The following is a 17,014-nucleotide window of genomic DNA, read 5'->3' on the forward strand; positions in this document are numbered from 1 at the left end:
GCACAGCAATGAAGCTGCAGATGTGATGAGACCCATCCACATGACCACACCAATGACCACAGCAACTCAGGCCCACTTCCCAGGCGTGGTTCACTGTGGTCCCTATATAGGAAGGGCACAAACTTCATGGATCAGTTTGGGATCATTTCTTCTGCCCCTCCACAGAAAGGATAATTGTATTTCTGGTCCTACAAGGTGGTGGCAGGATCCATTCATGAGTGGATCAATGTGACAGACTGGACTGAGAGGGGGGAGACTCGTCTTTTGTTTCTCACTCTGCCAAGAAATCAACTCAACCTCTGTTCCTCTATTTCTCTTTCCAATTTTTGTCAACTTAAAATGTTAATCTCCTGGAGCAGGAGCTGTTTTTCAGGACAGTGCCTCTAGGGAAATCTACTGCTCACCAGCTTCCAATGTGTCCACTTTTCTCCCTGCAAGGGACCACATCTCTCCTCTGGTATGTCCCCATTTTTGTGCTGATGCCATTCTTCAGCTGTGCCAGTACAGCAAAGGGGGAATGACGGAGCTGGGCTGTGGCTAAATGTCTCTTCCTCTTTCTCTTTTGTTGGTGAACGGGTTTGGGCACCCTGTCATTGTGAAACCCTAAAAACAGCTGTAGGGAGCTGGGGAGGAGCAGAGAGGCAGGAGGAAGAGAGATAGTTGGGTGCAACCATGTCCTCATTGTATCTGCAGTGTCTGGTCCCAGGGCCAGACTGTCTGATCTGGGACATCTGCTAATTATTCCCATGAAGTGATGGGCTATGACAGATAACAAGCCCGTGAGCACCTTGATGCTCAGTATGCAAAACCTGTCTCCATGAGCTGGGTTTTCTCAGGCCACTGTGTAAAGCCTGACTGATCTCAGAGCGTTCTGACATCACCCCAGCCAGCCTGACCCCAAATGATCACTAAACAAGGACCAAGTCCCCTATTTTGCATTGCCTGTAACAACCCAAAACAGTGTCTGACTTCTCAATTAGTTGGAGAGAGGACTGTAAACTTGAAATCCAAACTGATGGACTGTGAAATCCATATCACGTTGTCACCCAGAGCACACTCTCCCTGCTCTGCACTGAGCTATAAATAGATTTTCATTATTAGCAAGCAGACAAAGGCAGCCTTGAAGATGTTCCACACTGACACTACTCTTGGCTTACTGATTTCTTGTTTTCACCTTGATATAGGAGTGAAGATGGGGACAAGCAGGGAGGGGCTGTTCAACAGCAACAGACCTGAAATCACTTCTTCCCATAATCAGGATTATTTCTGGATTTTGTTTTAGGTTTTGGATGGTTTGGGCTGTTTTTTTTTTTACATTCTCTTCCCTGGAGTCAAGAGGCTCAGAGCACATTATCCAGTGCAACAGAATGCATTATACCCACCTCCCCTGCTAGGTCATCTGTTTAAGCTCCTGAAGTCTGGCTACCAACTCCCAAACAATGCAGTCATTAAACCCCTAATGTTTTCTGTCTACCTGCTTCATTTATTATAAAGAAAAAAAAAAAAATAAAAAAGGAAGTTGATCTTTGTTTTAAACATTTAAATGTCTTATGGGAGCTATCAACTTGGAAAAAATGGAAGGGATCTGAATCTTCTGGGAGGAGGCAAACACTGACATTTCAGTCTCCTCTACAAACTCTGTTTTTGCAAAGAATGGGCTTCTACCTTACTTTCTGTAAAAAAAATATAAAAAATCCACAACAGAAGTGACTTATCGCAGCAACTGATGAGACACAGAAGCTGTGACCCTGAAGCATAAACATGAAGATTTGTGTCCTTTAACCACAAGACACAGACACCTTTTGTACATCCTTTTGGTTTTTTTTTTTCAATGGTCATTTCACCCTTTAAAAAAGATAAACTCACATTAGGAGCTGAGATGAGCAAAATGGTTAATTTTCCTGTTCATTGATACTTCAAGTCTAAATGCCAGCTCTGCTTTTTCCATGCACTGGTCCCCTACAACATCCGAGAGCTATGTTTCTGCCTGGTTCCTTGACATTTACATCAGGGTCAATTAAATAAGACATTGGCTGGCCATTATTTGTACAGTAGGAGTTTATTCCTCAACTAACAAAAGTGAAACGGCTTGGCAGAAAACCCAGGAGGGCTTAGTTTTGGATCAAATAGCAGGCTGAAGTTTTAAGATAGCTGGTGATGTTCATTTGCTCTGCAAACTGCTCCTCTGTATCTCAGCTTTCTTTGAAAATGAAGCAAATCCTCAAATGCCCATAACTCATGCATGCTGTGAAGAAAACCTTACCCACAGAGCTGTGTCTGAAGGTGTTGTTCCATTAATGTTTCTTTCCCACAGCAGATAAGTTCGCATTTTTCCAGCCCTTTTTTGAGCCCCACTGGACATTTCATCCCCATGACAGTTTTCAACTCCACAGCTGCTGCTGAGCTGCTAAAATGGTTTGTGAGGCTTTACTGGCAACTGGATCTTTGGGCAAGGGAAGGAGTAAAGTATTTTGAACTCAAATCACTGTAACCTACATCTTAAATGTAAAATGATCCCGATTTTTAAAGTTTTTGTTTCACTGATACAGTCATGGCTCATAAATGGTGTCATAGATAAAGCAAAAGGACAATACATTGTAGCTCAGAAGTGGTGCAATGTATTTTGGGGGCTAAAGGGGTTGGAAATAAAATGTTAGGTATTGCTACAGCCACAGCCCTTCACAGGCTTGAAACAGCATCTTTGAGAGAAGTAACCTGTCCAGGTGTCTTCATTAAGAGTTACCTGAGTGGTTACTGAACATGTTATCAGGTTAACTCTTTGATTCTTCCTGCTAGAAATGAAACAGGAGGTCCTATACCCATGGGTGACATCTCCTGTGGGGTCCTTCAGTGAGTTGTTCAGGGAGAGGCAGGTAGGAAAATACACACTCATTCGAATGTTGCCCCACAAAATCTAAGTTCAAAGACCATAACAAAACACAGCACTATTCCATCTAAACCTACATTTCAATTTAGCTTGTTTGTGGTTGGAACAGGGGCTGTATGTGGGTTTTTTCTCTGCTACTATCTCTGCTTACCCACAGGTAATGAAAACAGATTTCCTAATTTCTGAAGATGTACAAAGCCACGATCAGCCGTAACACGTTTCATTTACCTAACCCTTTCTAGAAAACCTCAAGACTAATTAAAGTTCATATGATGCAAGGACACTGTGGAACTCCATATGCACATTCACCGACTAATGAAATTAATATCAGGACGATAAGGAATATTACCAGAATAACAAATGCTCCTGAGTCTTAATAACAGCTGAAAAAAAGAGGCAGATATTAGGTGTTTTAAATCTATTAAGCGCTTCTGCTTTGTGTATTGACACAGGTAATGAGTTCTACGGAAGGAACGCTACACTTGAAAGCCTTTAACACTAAAAGCTTAATTTAGTGTACAATGAATAATACAGGGAGCCCATTCATGGGTCGATCAGAATGGGATGAGAGAGCACCAAAGGAGCAGACAGATCATGTTAATAGGAAGCTTGAGGCTTATTTAAAAATCTATACTGTAGTTAAAATTAGAACGCAAATTGGAACTTGGCATTCTGTTGCTCAGGAAATTGGTAATGGGATACTAAAACCTCGCATTTCTCTCTGTCTGGTCCTAGTTAGAAGAGGACAAGGGTGATGACAGTCACAATGTCGTATACCACAGGGAGCCATTAAAGAAAGTGATAACAAAAAAATAAACATTTTCCAGCTACTTATACAGTGTGATTTGTGCTATATTCCTTCATTATTCTAAGTGTAGAAAAATATGGGTCAAAATGTAGAAGCAAACATTGCTATTATATTCTTCATTACTATTCTGATGGTAAGTGATAATTTTGACTTCTCATCTTTAGATGTGAATTCACAAACACAGTTCAGCCTTCTGTGGCCAGTGGTATCATCTGGATCAGATACCATTGAATCTTCCGGATTAAACAGCTTTTAGCTGGGCATGAGGATGTTCATTGGCCCTACCGATCAGAGAAAAAGGTCTCAGAGGTTTTTGTCTCTTTCCCAGAGGAAAACTATTCTTATTTCAAAGTTCATTTGAGATAAGTAACAGTTATCAGGACAGATCCTGAAAGCAAAGGTGAGGGAGAGAGAAGACCACTATCTTTTTGAGGGATGATGCCTCTGATTTGGAGCAGAGCCACCTGCCAGGGAGAAATACCTGACTTCACTGTTATGGTTTTCACCATCTTCTAATCAGGCTCTATGGCCCCAGTCCAGTGCCACCTATTTCACTATAGGCAAGTATGTTGCTACCTGTACCACAAGCTGGGAAAAAGAAATCCAGAAAAAACCCTGGAAAATCCAATGTTTAGAACAAAGGTACAGGGAACAGCTGTCCATGTCCTGTTGTAAAGGAACCACAGCTGTTGGGTGACTTCTTTTTCTAGTAGAGACCTTTAATGACCTGACAGCCAGGAGAATGAGCCCATGGAAGAAATCAGAAGAAGCAGACCATCAGATGGGTTTAAATCCTCAAGGAAAAGGTTTCTGGAGGTTCTATAAAACACCCCTGATGCTCATTTTAGAAATAAACCACCATAAAAAAAATACTAATGATTCTTAGGATAATTGTTTCCCAGAGTCACAGGAACAATAGAGAGCGGTTAAATAACTTTTTGTTATTTTAAAACATACAAAAAGTATTAAAAAAAATAAATTGTGTGTTCTGAGCAATGCCTTATGCAAACATAATGATTAAGATAAAAAAATTATAGGCTTAACTGGAGGAATAGTCACCATTTTTTTACAACTGTTTGATTCCAATTTTTTTTCTATTAAAGCCTGACATCCCTGGCTGACAGTTTAATTATTAGGGTATTGTGATGTACAAAGGGACTTGCTCTGTAGTGCCTCCCACTTACTAAACACTTGCTTGCAGCTACAGCTGCAAAAAATGCCACAGTTCCTCAAATCTAAGATAATAATTTCCTTGTTGTCAGTGCCCTTAACATTTACTATATGAACCCTTAAAGGAAAACTACCTTTTCATCACTGAGGGTAGTTTATGGAAGTCAGACTTCTATGAGGCTCCAGACCACATAGAAACAAACACTTTTACTTCAGTGGGGTTATTTGAGGGCATCCAGAAAAGCACTATAAGAATTCTGAATGCAGGTGTACAGTGACTACAAAAAGGCTCTGTTCCAAATCAATTTTCAGACTGTTTGATTAAAAATAAAATAAAATAAAATAAATCAATAGATATGAGAGTCCAGAATAACCACATAATCATTAGAGACAATATCTGACTAGAGACAGAAAAGATTGAGTAATAGGGCAGAAAAGTTTGCAGCAGATATGATATTACATGCTGTCATAAAAGTTGAAAAACATTGCAGAATGGTCATCTGATGCTGGGAGAGAAATTGGCAAATAAAATTCCGTGCCCATAAATTCAAATGGCAACACAAAGTCAGCAGGAAGACAGTAGTGAAATAGTGTTAGGAATTATTAGTAAAAGGAGACCAAGGCAGAGTTTTTCCTTCCAGTCTGGTGTTTCCAGTGCAGCATGTGTATTTCTGGCTATCCTATTTAAGAAAGATGCAGAAGAACTTGAAAGACTACAGTGAAGGACAAGAGAGGGGATCAGACATAAAGAACAGCTCTGAGGAAGGACTCAGTCTTTAGACTCGAAAAGGAAGAGATATGGAGAAGCTGTAACAAAATTTTGCACAGCATGGAGTCATTACACAAGAACTAGTGAGTACCAGATGAAATGATCAACCGGTAGATTTACACAAAGAAGTGCTTCTTCACGCAGTGCATAATTAAAACATGGAATTAATTGTGATAAGATGCTCTGGAAGTTATAAATAGGTTCAAAAAGCAATTAGACGCTGCATGGAAGAAAAGACTATCAGGGTCTGTTAAACTCAAAGCAGAGATACAACCTGCAGCATGGGAAAACCCCAAGCTGGAGTCTGCCTGGAGGTGGGACAGTGTGCTGCAGAGTTGAGGGAGTATCACTGTACACCTGATCTATTAATACGTTGATATTCTTTTCTCAGGCATCTTCTATGACCATGGACAAACAGAGGTTATTGAGCTGAAAGAACCATCATCTGATGTGGTATGACTCTTTTGTGTCTTAACTTGACCCCTGGAGCCACAAATATGTCTGCATATGAGGTATGTGACAACCTTGAAGCACTTCCCCCATCCCAATTAAAACAAAGTATGTTGTTATGACTTAAACATCTATTTTTTGTTACTTTGGGTGGAATAGATAGCTGTGGAGGCAGACCCCTTGTCTTTTCTTTCCCAAGGTTTTGTGAAACGAAACATAGATTTTTAAGATAGAAGCAATTAACAGTGTTGCTGTGAAGGCTTCATGGCCTAATTTGGATGATAGAGATGAACCATCTGTCAGAAAACCAATTACCAGAAGAAACCATGAACCAACAACTTCCCCTGACAGGCAAAACAATTCACTTCTGGTCAGTACTGTGAACTTTCCCATAGTTTGAAGACCCCAGACCCATTTCCAGAAGAGTCTTTATAATTAGCTTGAAGAGTGAACAGAGGGAGGAGATGAACCACCCGCATGTAAATTAACTGGGCATGGCATGAAATGTGATGTGTACTGAAATCTTCAACGTGTCCACCCCCTCTCCAGAAGATGTCACGGGACCGAATAACCTGCAGAGCGATTGTATCTTACACTCTCCCTCCCTCTCTCTGATATCTCAGTCTAACATATCTACTTCATTTTTCTCCTCTCTCTTTTCCTTCTTCTTGAACTTATAAAGGTAATATCATTGTAAGTTTTGTTGCTAAAGCCTTGTTAATTTTTGCACAATAGTTCCTAACTGTTGACAATTCACTGTTTTTAGAAGGTTTTTTGCTGTCAATGTACTGGTAAGTTTTGTGATACAACAATATACTTTTGTCATATAATAATATACAAATCACTAATCACTGTAATTTGTGTTCCACCAAGTGCTTTTAGTAAATTCATAATGGAATTGGACCCCCAGAGTGATTGTCTGTCATTTACTTCGTGTTACCGTGCAGAAATACTGAGTTAACTCACCCCTGATCTCACCTGCTGGGACAGGACAAGGTGTTACCTCAAGAAACACTTCTTTCAGCCCTTTCACTATGGCTGAGTCAATCAGAACTGAGACCTGTGTGTGTCCAGAGAGAGAAGCAAGCCCAAGCTTGTTCCTGCAGACTGTCAGTGTGGACACCCAACTTGATGTTGGTGTTTCCTCCCTGATCTTTCCAAACTTTATGAGCATGGAAATCATTACATTTAAATGAAAAAAATCATTAAGAAATCTTGAAGGAACCAAATCCTTCACATACCCTCCCATTGTGAGGGACTATTGAACCTTAACAGTGGGATAAGTGGGAAAATTGGAATATGTCTACAAGGGAGGCAGTTTGTTCTGAAAGAACAGAATGGAAAGAAGGTGGTGTATTTTACATCAAGAGCATTTTCCATGAAGTTCAGAAGTGATGCAGGTTTGCTGCTTTCTCCATAAGAGTGTGAGAAGGAGTAATGGGAGTAAATGGTTCTTCTGTGGACAGTGGACACCAGAAGGATTGGTACTAGTGTCAGTAAGGAACAAGTGCCCAAATATTTGTTGGGAAAGCATGGTGGGTTCAAACTCTCTATTCAGTCTTTGAAATGAATAGGTGATTTATCAAACGCTAGAGGAAACCATAAGGAGAGAAAGCATTTCACATTAGATTCTGTCTAATAGAGAGGAGCTGGTGAAGAATCTAAAAGGGGAAGATGACAGGTGAAAGGACTGTGAATCACTATTCTAAGAAAAAGGAAAGAATCAAAGAAAAAAATAAAGTGAGGATAATGGACTTGCCCCCCAATTAAAAAATATATATATATATATATATATATATATTAAATAATAAGAGAAAAAAAAGCAGATTTCAGCAAACCCAGGGAACTCATCTGTAAGGTCTCTTGGGAAGGTAATTTGAAGGATAAAGGAGAGCAGAAGAGCTGGCTGTTACAGCAAGAGAGTGTAATAAAGGCACGATAGCAACATGTCTTTATACAGGGGAAGGACAGAAAGCACAGTGAGAAGCCATTATGACTGCATCAGGAGCTTTTAAAGGGCCTGAAAATAAACTAAGAGAAAAAAATTGCACAAAAGGAAAAAAAAAAAGTGCATCATTAAGGATGAAGGATAAAAACTTTGGGGAGGGTTTGGGATAATGTAAGTTACAAGATGAAAGGAACATAAAGAGTGATAGGAAAAGGTTTTCTAAATGCATTAAAAGTAGGAAAAACATAGGAAAGTGTTGGTCCATTACTTAACAAGGAAGGAGAACAAATAGCACATGATCCAGAGAATACTGAAGTATTCAATAGTCTCTTTGCTGCAGACTGCGCTAAAAATTTAATTATGAACAGTTACTTAAGGCAATTAATTTTAACAAGAGGCCAAGAGGACCAGCTCAAACAGAAAATTAAAAGAATACGTAGATAAGATAGAGCTATTCAACTCTGTGAGGTATGAAAGAATTCACCGAAGGATTTTGAAGGGTTCACCAAGATATTCTATGAACCATTTGCAATTACCTCTGAGGACTAGTGGAAGACATGAGAGATGCTAGGGGACCGAAGGAGATAAAGGAGAGTGTTTTAAGAAAGAGGGACTCAAAACCATGAGGCCAGTCAGCCTCACCTTTATCCCTGGGTTGCCTCTGGAAGGAATTTTTGAACAATCTGTGGGCACAGTGGTAAAACCAGGTGAAAGGAAACAGCCAACTGTGATTTGCAAAGAATAAATCATGTCAGATTGACCAAATTTCCTCCTTGACAAAGTAGAACAAGTGTTAGGTGAGGAGGCAGTGATGGATGTGATTGAAGTAGACTTCACTGAGGCTTTATTACAGTCTTGTATAACATCCTATGAACAGTTGAGAGGAAAACAGTATGGAAGATATTTCTAAAATGTGTGTTCATCATTGCAAACATATTTATTCACACATGGGATGCTATTTTATCTGCCCCAAGAAGACTGAACATTCAAATTGTGTTTAGTCGGACTATCTCAGCTACCTTGGGACAGCAGCCACGCATTAGCTGCTTCATAAGAACTGACCTATGCAGCCCTTTTCCCATTGAGAAATGTGAGTCAGTTGGAGGTGCCTTGCTCCTCTATTAAAGAAGCATAATTTATCATGTTGTGCCTTGGATGAGAACATGTAACTTGTTTCTTCCCAACGACAACTCAGGAGAAAATAAACCACCTCCTTTGTCTGCCCCTCTGTACGAAGGAAGACTCCATTACCATGGTGAGGTCAATGAGTGGTGTCCATGCATTAAAACCTTTCTCTTTCATGTACCCTGTCCACAGGAGTGACGTTTAGATTACAGACATGTCTTGGATTCAGGTAAAATCCAGCATTTCAACACTTAACTGGAGCTTGCTATCCAACTCAGAGGGCATTACAAGTGTCCTGTGAGGGTCTTTCTTTACTACCTTGCATGATAGTATAGAAAAAGCCCACCATATTTGTTGGTGAAGTCAACCTGAGAGGTGTTGCAGGGACCCCAGAGGACAGGTTCACAAACCAAAATGGTCTTGACATATTGAGGAGTTGCTCTGATAAAAACAAAATCAATAAATAAGTGTTCTGCTTACAAAGGAGAATTCTGATGGAAAATACAAAATAATTCGCTAAGTAATAACACTGCAGAAAAGAAGTCAAGGTGAGAGCTGACCACTAAACAGAACTTAACAATATGCTGCTGTTTCATAAAAGGCACCTCTCATTCCTGCCTGAGTTAACATATGGAAGACACAGGAGGTAATTAGAATTCTTCTCCTTTATCTTGGTGGTGAAACCTCAGCTGGAGTATTGTGTCTAGTGTTGGGCATCCCACTAAGATGTGGAAAGACTGGAGAGAGTCCAGAGGAAAACAGTGAGCATATCAGAATTAAAAATGGCCTGTGGGGAAACAGGCTTTGTTTTGTTCAGGAAATGATGATATGAGGAGGGATATTTCAATGGACTTCCAGCCCACACAAGGTCTGTTATAAAAGAGGCCTACAGGGAAAGAGAAATTTGCAGGATAGATGGTTCACATTAGACTGTTAGAAGATGCTTATGATTAGAGCATGCTAATGAAGAAGAGCAGCAGAAAGCCCTCGGACAATTTTTGGGGCTCCTCTCACAGAACTTTTGAAGAACATGTTAGACAGATACTCACCACTGAGGATTAAAGATATACTTAATCGTGTCCTGTGCAGCAATAAATATCCTCCCAGCCCCTCACACTTGGGTGAAGGAAAGTCCTTTCCCTTCCTTCTTCCTCAGGTCTGAAAACTATTTCTACACTTGGGAGGGGGCCCTGTAAAGAAAAGAAGAGAAGTCAGAAAGATCTCAGCTGGCTGGACAGACACAACGTGGAGTGGGGAAGGAGGTGTGATGGGTTCTAGGGACAGACAAAGGCTGGATTCAGAGGAAACAGAGTCACCTCTCTGCAGCTCTGAATCAAGCATCGGATCGCCAAGAAATTAACATCCCTCCCATATCATCTTCTGCTGGCTTGCTCGGGACAGCTGTGTGCTGAACATAGGGATGACAGCCCTCTTCACCCATCATGCTGCATGCTTAGGACACTTTTCTAATCTTTTGGATACCATATTGCATATTGCCCTGAGAAACTTGCTAGAGGGAAAGCAGGGAGTCAATGGGAAGGCCAAGAATAGGCAATTTCTGCTTCACACTCATCCTTTATTCCTAAAATTGATGTCTCGGCACTTTTTTCCTACCCTGTAGCTTAAAGGATTAGTAAAATGGGGAGAAAGTAAGGAAGTTTTCACTCACAAAATTGTCAGGAAAATAAAATAAACAAAAATAAACATTCAGGGGATATTATCTAGAAATGTCACTTTTACTCAAAAGTAAAGAATTGTTTATTTCTACATGTCTAGTAAACACATTTTTTATGAAGTTTGTCTGTCTTTGTCACCATCACTAGTGCTGCTCCTGTCAGATTCTCTCATCTCATAGTTCCCCCCCCAAAAAATTATCCACTTAAAGAGCAAGTAAAACCCATTCCCTAGTAGTTTTCATCTTCTCAGCAGAATGGCATGATTTAAATCATGTGCATGAATGGTTCTTGCAATGCTTTAAAGCTGTCCCAGTTACTTTCTCCCAAGAATAAACCAGAAATTATGATAGTATCTGCTTTCTGAGAAATTAGTGGCAGTTTCTTACTTGAAATGCCTGTACTTGTGTCTTACCCAAGCAATGAGCATTCCAAAGGCATATCTTAGGGCAAAATTTAGCTTTAAATGCATTTCTTCCTTGAAAAGCACGTTTTTTCACTCTGGAGTATACTTAGAAATCTAAGCATAAGCAAAGAAAAGATGCCTTGAAAAGACTGTTCCAAACAAAAGTGCTTTACCAGAGTAGAATTCCCTCAAATTTTTCAGACCATGGGACATGTTGGTTTAGGAAAAGAAAAAAGCTATTGTAACATCTAATGTAGCTCCTCTCCTGGGTAGGACAGTTCTTATTCTGTGTTTCATTGATGATGGCAGAAAGAGAGGGGGAGACTGACTAGAAGAATGGTCCAAGACGCTTGTCTAGCATAGGTGCTCTTCATTGCTGCTACTGAATCAACACTTGCTTTGCAGCTTCATACTATGTGTTGTTGGTGCCACCACCATAGTTGCTCAGCTGGGCCCACAAGATTGTCATGAATCATAGAATCGTTTAGGTGGGAAAACACCTTTAAGAGCATGAAGTCCAACTGATAGCCTAACACTTCTAAGTTCACCACTAAACCATGTCCCTAAGTGCTACATTTACATGTCTTTTAAACACCTCCAGGGATGGTGTCTCCACCACTTCTCTGGGCAGCCTGTTCCAATGCCTGACAACGTTTTCCAGGAATAAATTTTTCCCAATATCCAGTCTAAACTCCCCTGGCACAACTTGAGGCCATTTCCTCTTGTCCTATCACTTGTTACTTGCAAGAAGAGACCAACAACCTCCATGCTACAGCCTCCTTTCACATAGTTGTAGAGAGTAAGTCTCCCCTCAGCCTTCTTTCCTCCAGGCTAAACTCCCCCACCTCCCTCAGCTGCTTCTCATAAGACTTGTGGTCCAAACCCCTCACCAGCTTCTTTGACCTGCTCTGAACTCACTCCAGCACCTCAAGGTCTTTCATGTCTTGAGGGGCTCAAAACTGACCCAAAGATTCAAGGTTTGACCTCATCACTGCCCAGTACAGGGCAGGTCACTGCCCTGGCCCTGCTGACCACACTGTTCCTGACACAAGCCAGGATGCTGGTGGCTTTTTTGGCCACCTGGGCACATACACTGGCTCATGTTCAGCCACTGTCACCAACACCCCCAGGTCCTTCTCCCCCAGGCACTTTCCAGCCACTCTTCCCCGAGCCTGTAGCGCTGCCTGGGGTTGTTGTGACTCAAGCGCAGGACCCAGCACTTGGCCTTGTGGAACCTCATATAATTGGCCCAATGATCCAGCCGGTCCAGATCCCTCTGTATGGCCTTCCTACCCTCCAACAGATCAACACTCCCACCCACCTTGGTGTCATCTGCAAACTTACTAAGGGTGCACTCAATCCCCTCATCCAGATCATTGATAAAGAGATTAAACAAAACTGGCCCCAATATGGAACCCTGGGGAACATCACTCATGACTGGCTACCAACTGGATTTGACTCCATTCACCACAACTCTTTGGGCCCGGCCATCCAGCCATTTTTTTACACAGAGAAGAGTACACCTGTCCAAGCCACGAGCAGACAGTTTCTCCAGGAGAATGCTGTGGGAAATCGTGTAAAAGGCTTTACTAAGGTCTGGGGTACACAACATCCACTAAGTGGGTCACCTTGTCATAGAAGAAAATCAGGTTAGTCAAGAAGGACTTGCCTTTCATAAACACATGTTGACTGGGCCTGATCACCTGGTTGTCCTGCATGTGCCATGTGATGGCACTTGGAATGATCTGCTCCTGTTTTCCCAGGACTTCTGCAGCTGAGGCTAGAGTACTCCAGTGGCAGGGGAGCTCAGTGGGCCAGTAGATGTGAACTATCTGCCAACATCCAGAAGTGTCTTGATCATTCAGAAATAGTGAGACACTTTGATCTCAATATCAAAGCTCATATGATCCAGAATAAGGCGCAGGTATATGCCTACCATAGCTTCTCCCTGACCTAGCCTGATTGTCCCATGAAGTACTCCTATGGGAATGCCCCAGGGTGCTCAGAAGAGACCTTGTCTGGTTGTGGGATGGAGGCTAGTGCATTGTCCACTGCTCTATGACCATTCAGGTTTAGCCCTGGGACCACTGTAATGGTCAACTCTTCTGTAGTAGTGAAGAGAGTCATCTAATAACAAAACCAGACAAAATAACTGAGACACATATAGCAGACATATGAGTTGCACCTGAAAGAAAACAAAGTGTTGATCAGAGTAATGAACTCTTCAGAAAACAGTGCACAGTTTAAAACAGTGGGCAGCAAGATTCACAATCAATGTGGAAGAAATAGTCGCATTTCCCAGTCAACAAGTCCCTTCAATAAACTCTGACAACCACATAGTTTACTCAGAGAGAGCAAGCAGATTCCAAATAAACACTCGCTCAGGTAGAGTCAGGCCCCTGAGCTCACAGCAGGCAGAAAACAAATAAATCAGAGGAGAGGAGCTGTTTCACTCCTTAGACATCACACCAGTGCAACAACACTGCAGAAGCTGGGTAAGTGCATGTAGATGGGGAGATGAGCACACTGGGTTCATGAGTAAACAAATTCAGGGACTCTGAAGAAGGAATCCAGTCATAAATAATCACTTCAGGGCTTCATTTTCCTTCAAAGCATGTTTTATATTAATAAGTTGGGTTTAGCAGAGTTTCGGTAAGATTAATTTATTGCTGTGACTGTGATTTGCAGTTCTATCCTCATTCTGCAAGGTATAATAACACACAAAGAAGAGACCAAACAAGGCTAAAGCGTCAACCTGCCTGGTAGTGGTTGTGCATCCCAGGGGAGCCCAGACTCACGAGCATCAGCAGAGCGCCAAGCTGGTGCAACCAGCTGCAGATCTGAGCCAGCTCAGGCAGGTCCAGCCCAAGTGGTATGCAGCCAGAGTAGGGTTAATCCATGCCCTGCATAATCCCTTCACAGCTAATTAAGAATTGATGACATCCTGGAACTGCCTGAGGAAGGTGCATGGCACCCTATTCAATGCAAAGCTCACTCCTTTGAAAATTCAACCACAAACACCTAAACAACATCACTAAATGTGTTTCACCTGTGACCAGAACACACAAAGAAAGGAGAGGGATGGGCACTTTCCAAAGCCAGAAAATTCTATTTTTGGTGGGGTAGTGGGTTAAAATGAGGTAGCAGACAGATCTTTAGAGTCCCTCCAATTTGTTTTTATTCAAATGTTCTGCACGGGAAATAAGAGGTGTATTAGTCAATTCTGCATGCTGTTTGGATGAATGCACTGCATTATGTAAAAGATAAATCTGCATATATTTCTCACACAGCTGGACAACTTTCATAGCACATGATGGAGAAACTTCAATTAATATTTAATAAGGAATAAATCAGATCAATAGCTGTGTGAATTTTTGCTGGTGCATTTGCTGTTCGATGGATTAAACTTACACAGAAACAATATTACAATACTTACGCAAGACCAGATGAATTATACAGAGAGTTACATTCCCTGATCCAGTATTTTGAACTGCTTAAGTAACATTGATAACTTTACTGAGCAAAAACGTGCAGTTGCAAAGACAATGGCCTAAGAGTTCCAGAAATGACTACTATTTTCTCGCATACCAACTTCTGGATACTCAATTTGAAGTGTTTTGGAAAGGGTTTGAGTTTCCCCAATATTCTGAGTCTTCTCACATCTGAGAACAAATTAGGACTCCCCACTTTAGACATGGTCTAAAGACTCAGGCACCCAAATTCATAAGCAATTTAAGCAATTTTAGAAATCATCTGGAAGTAAACCAAATAGGCTTTATAATGGGAAGAGGAGAGTAAAACAAAAATGATCACCAAAACAAAAAAATAAAGCCTGGTGAAGAAAGCTGCACTCAAGTATTGTCTTTTTTCCAAGTGTGTGTCTGTGTGGAAGTTTCTTTTTGGAGATGGGAGGTTTTTTCTTCCTCTGATCTGATTCTCAGCACTTAGGAAAGCTGCCAGCAGCCTAGGAGCAGCCACGTTTCACATGCTTACCTTGAACTTTATTTGATAGAGCCTAAACCATTAGGTTATTTGATTAGGAGGAGTGCACTGCAGAATTGCATCACTACCTGGAATTAGTTGACCTCTGGGAAAAAGTACTTCTGACGTCTCCATCAATCCTACCTTGTGTTTCCAGCTCTTGCTGGAGAGATGCTGAGGGAAGATCCAGCACAGCAGCCCAAGCCAAGCTCCGGCACAGGATCCAATCCCTCAAGAGCTGACAGCCCAGGCACTGACCTGCTTGCGTGACTTCTTTTGCAGCCACTTGACTTTGTGCAAGGTGACTGGCCCCAGCACGGGACAGGGGAGCTGAACCGGGAATAACGCAGCCAAGCAATGTGCTGAGAGGCACAGAAGGAGAGTGGAAGAGGGCAAGGAGGCTGCTGATCTGTGAAGCAATTTTTCAAGCAGGTGAGAAGCCTTTTCTCTTCTTCTGATTTTTTTTTTTCCCTTACATTCTCAAACAGACTCCATTTATCAACGTATGAAGGAGATTGATTATATTAATAAGACAAATATCCAGTCTATAAGAAGATGGGGCTGAAGCCACTGAAGGCTCTTGAAACACACAAAGACACCTTGGTTTTCCATAGCTTACAGCCTTCATCTCATGGTCAAGGACCTCAGAAAGAAGTGTTGATCCCTGCCTCTTCTGTGTAACCATACCAGCTTAGGGGTCTCAGCATGAGAGAAACCCGTTTGGATACAGATGGAGAGAGATAAAGCAATTGCTGGCTAAAGCTACTGTCCTTTTCCCACAGATGTGAAACCAGTCTCTGAATGTGGGTGAGGGTGTGAACTTGGTGCTAAATAAAGTCTTTGTCAATAAAAGATTTTGATTGTGGTTGAAGGGTTCTTGGGATAGACTTGTAGTTGAGTTTGGTTTGGCTTCCTCTTTCAAGATGGGTGCTGCGCCTTTTTTTTTGTCCCTCCTATGACTTAATTCTTTGCACTTGTTTTGTTGTCACAAGCTTTTTCTTTATTTAGGACAACACGATCCCAGATTTCACAGGGAAGCGTGACTCAGTACAGCAGTTGCAGAGTGATGAGCACAGACAGGGCAAAGGATTGTTTCAGTTCCTCATTTTCTGAGGGTTGCTGTGGCATGGGGATGCCACAGTCATTCCTCTCCAGATCAAGACTTCAACTGTGACAGCCCCAGGACCTGCATAGGATGCACAACCTGAAAGAGCTACAACGCCAAGTTTCGTAGCACCCCCAGTCCCACTGCAGATCAGAGCTCATACAACCAGCCTTGATCTGAAACTGGTTCCAAACCAGCCCCATCACAGGTGTTGGCACAGTCAGAGAAGAAGCCTAGAGCAATTACCCAATAACCCTATAATGCTCATTTTGTTGTTAAATATTCCCTGAAGATTGCCTGTAAAGGGTTAATTTATAACTGATCATTTAATAAGAATTCTGAAATTAGCTTTTAGAAAGACCACCAGCCCCATAGGTTGCCCACACCACAGTTTTTCACAATTAAAAATGCCTCTTATCCAAACGCTTGTGTCTTTAAGATGCTTATAGGAACAATTAATTATTTACTAAAACTTTAGCTGTTTATAATGAAAAATTCATAGGAAGTGTGACTATAAACAGACTAAGCTAGGAAGTGCTTCAGCAGGTAAAGAAAAAAGAGAGCTAAAAGCATTTCATTTCAGACACCATAAGAGCCTTTTCAGCCACCAGATCACGGTGCGGAAAGGAAAAGGTCCTTTATCCTAATACATAGGATGCTGTTTGCCATGGAAGAGAGAAGCACCCCATCTC

At 41.5% G+C, this 17,014-nt stretch overlaps 1 long non-coding RNA gene across 2 annotated transcripts; it reads left to right on the forward strand.

Moving 5' to 3' along the window:
* Positions 1-5,440: 5,440 nt before the first annotated feature.
* LOC135578858 (uncharacterized) lies at positions 5,441-6,975 on the forward strand. Of its 2 annotated transcripts, none has more exons than XR_010471002.1 (3): positions 5,441-5,717; positions 6,026-6,146; positions 6,284-6,975. It is a non-coding gene; the product is annotated as an uncharacterized LOC135578858 (long non-coding RNA). The 2 variants fall into 2 exon arrangements; XR_010471003.1 differs by lacking the exon at positions 5,441-5,717 and adding an exon at positions 5,735-5,948.
* Positions 6,976-17,014: the final 10,039 nt, after the last annotated feature.

Source organism: Columba livia, chromosome 2, assembly GCF_036013475.1.
Source record: "Columba livia isolate bColLiv1 breed racing homer chromosome 2, bColLiv1.pat.W.v2, whole genome shotgun sequence".
Taxonomy (NCBI): Eukaryota; Metazoa; Chordata; class Aves; order Columbiformes; family Columbidae; genus Columba; species Columba livia.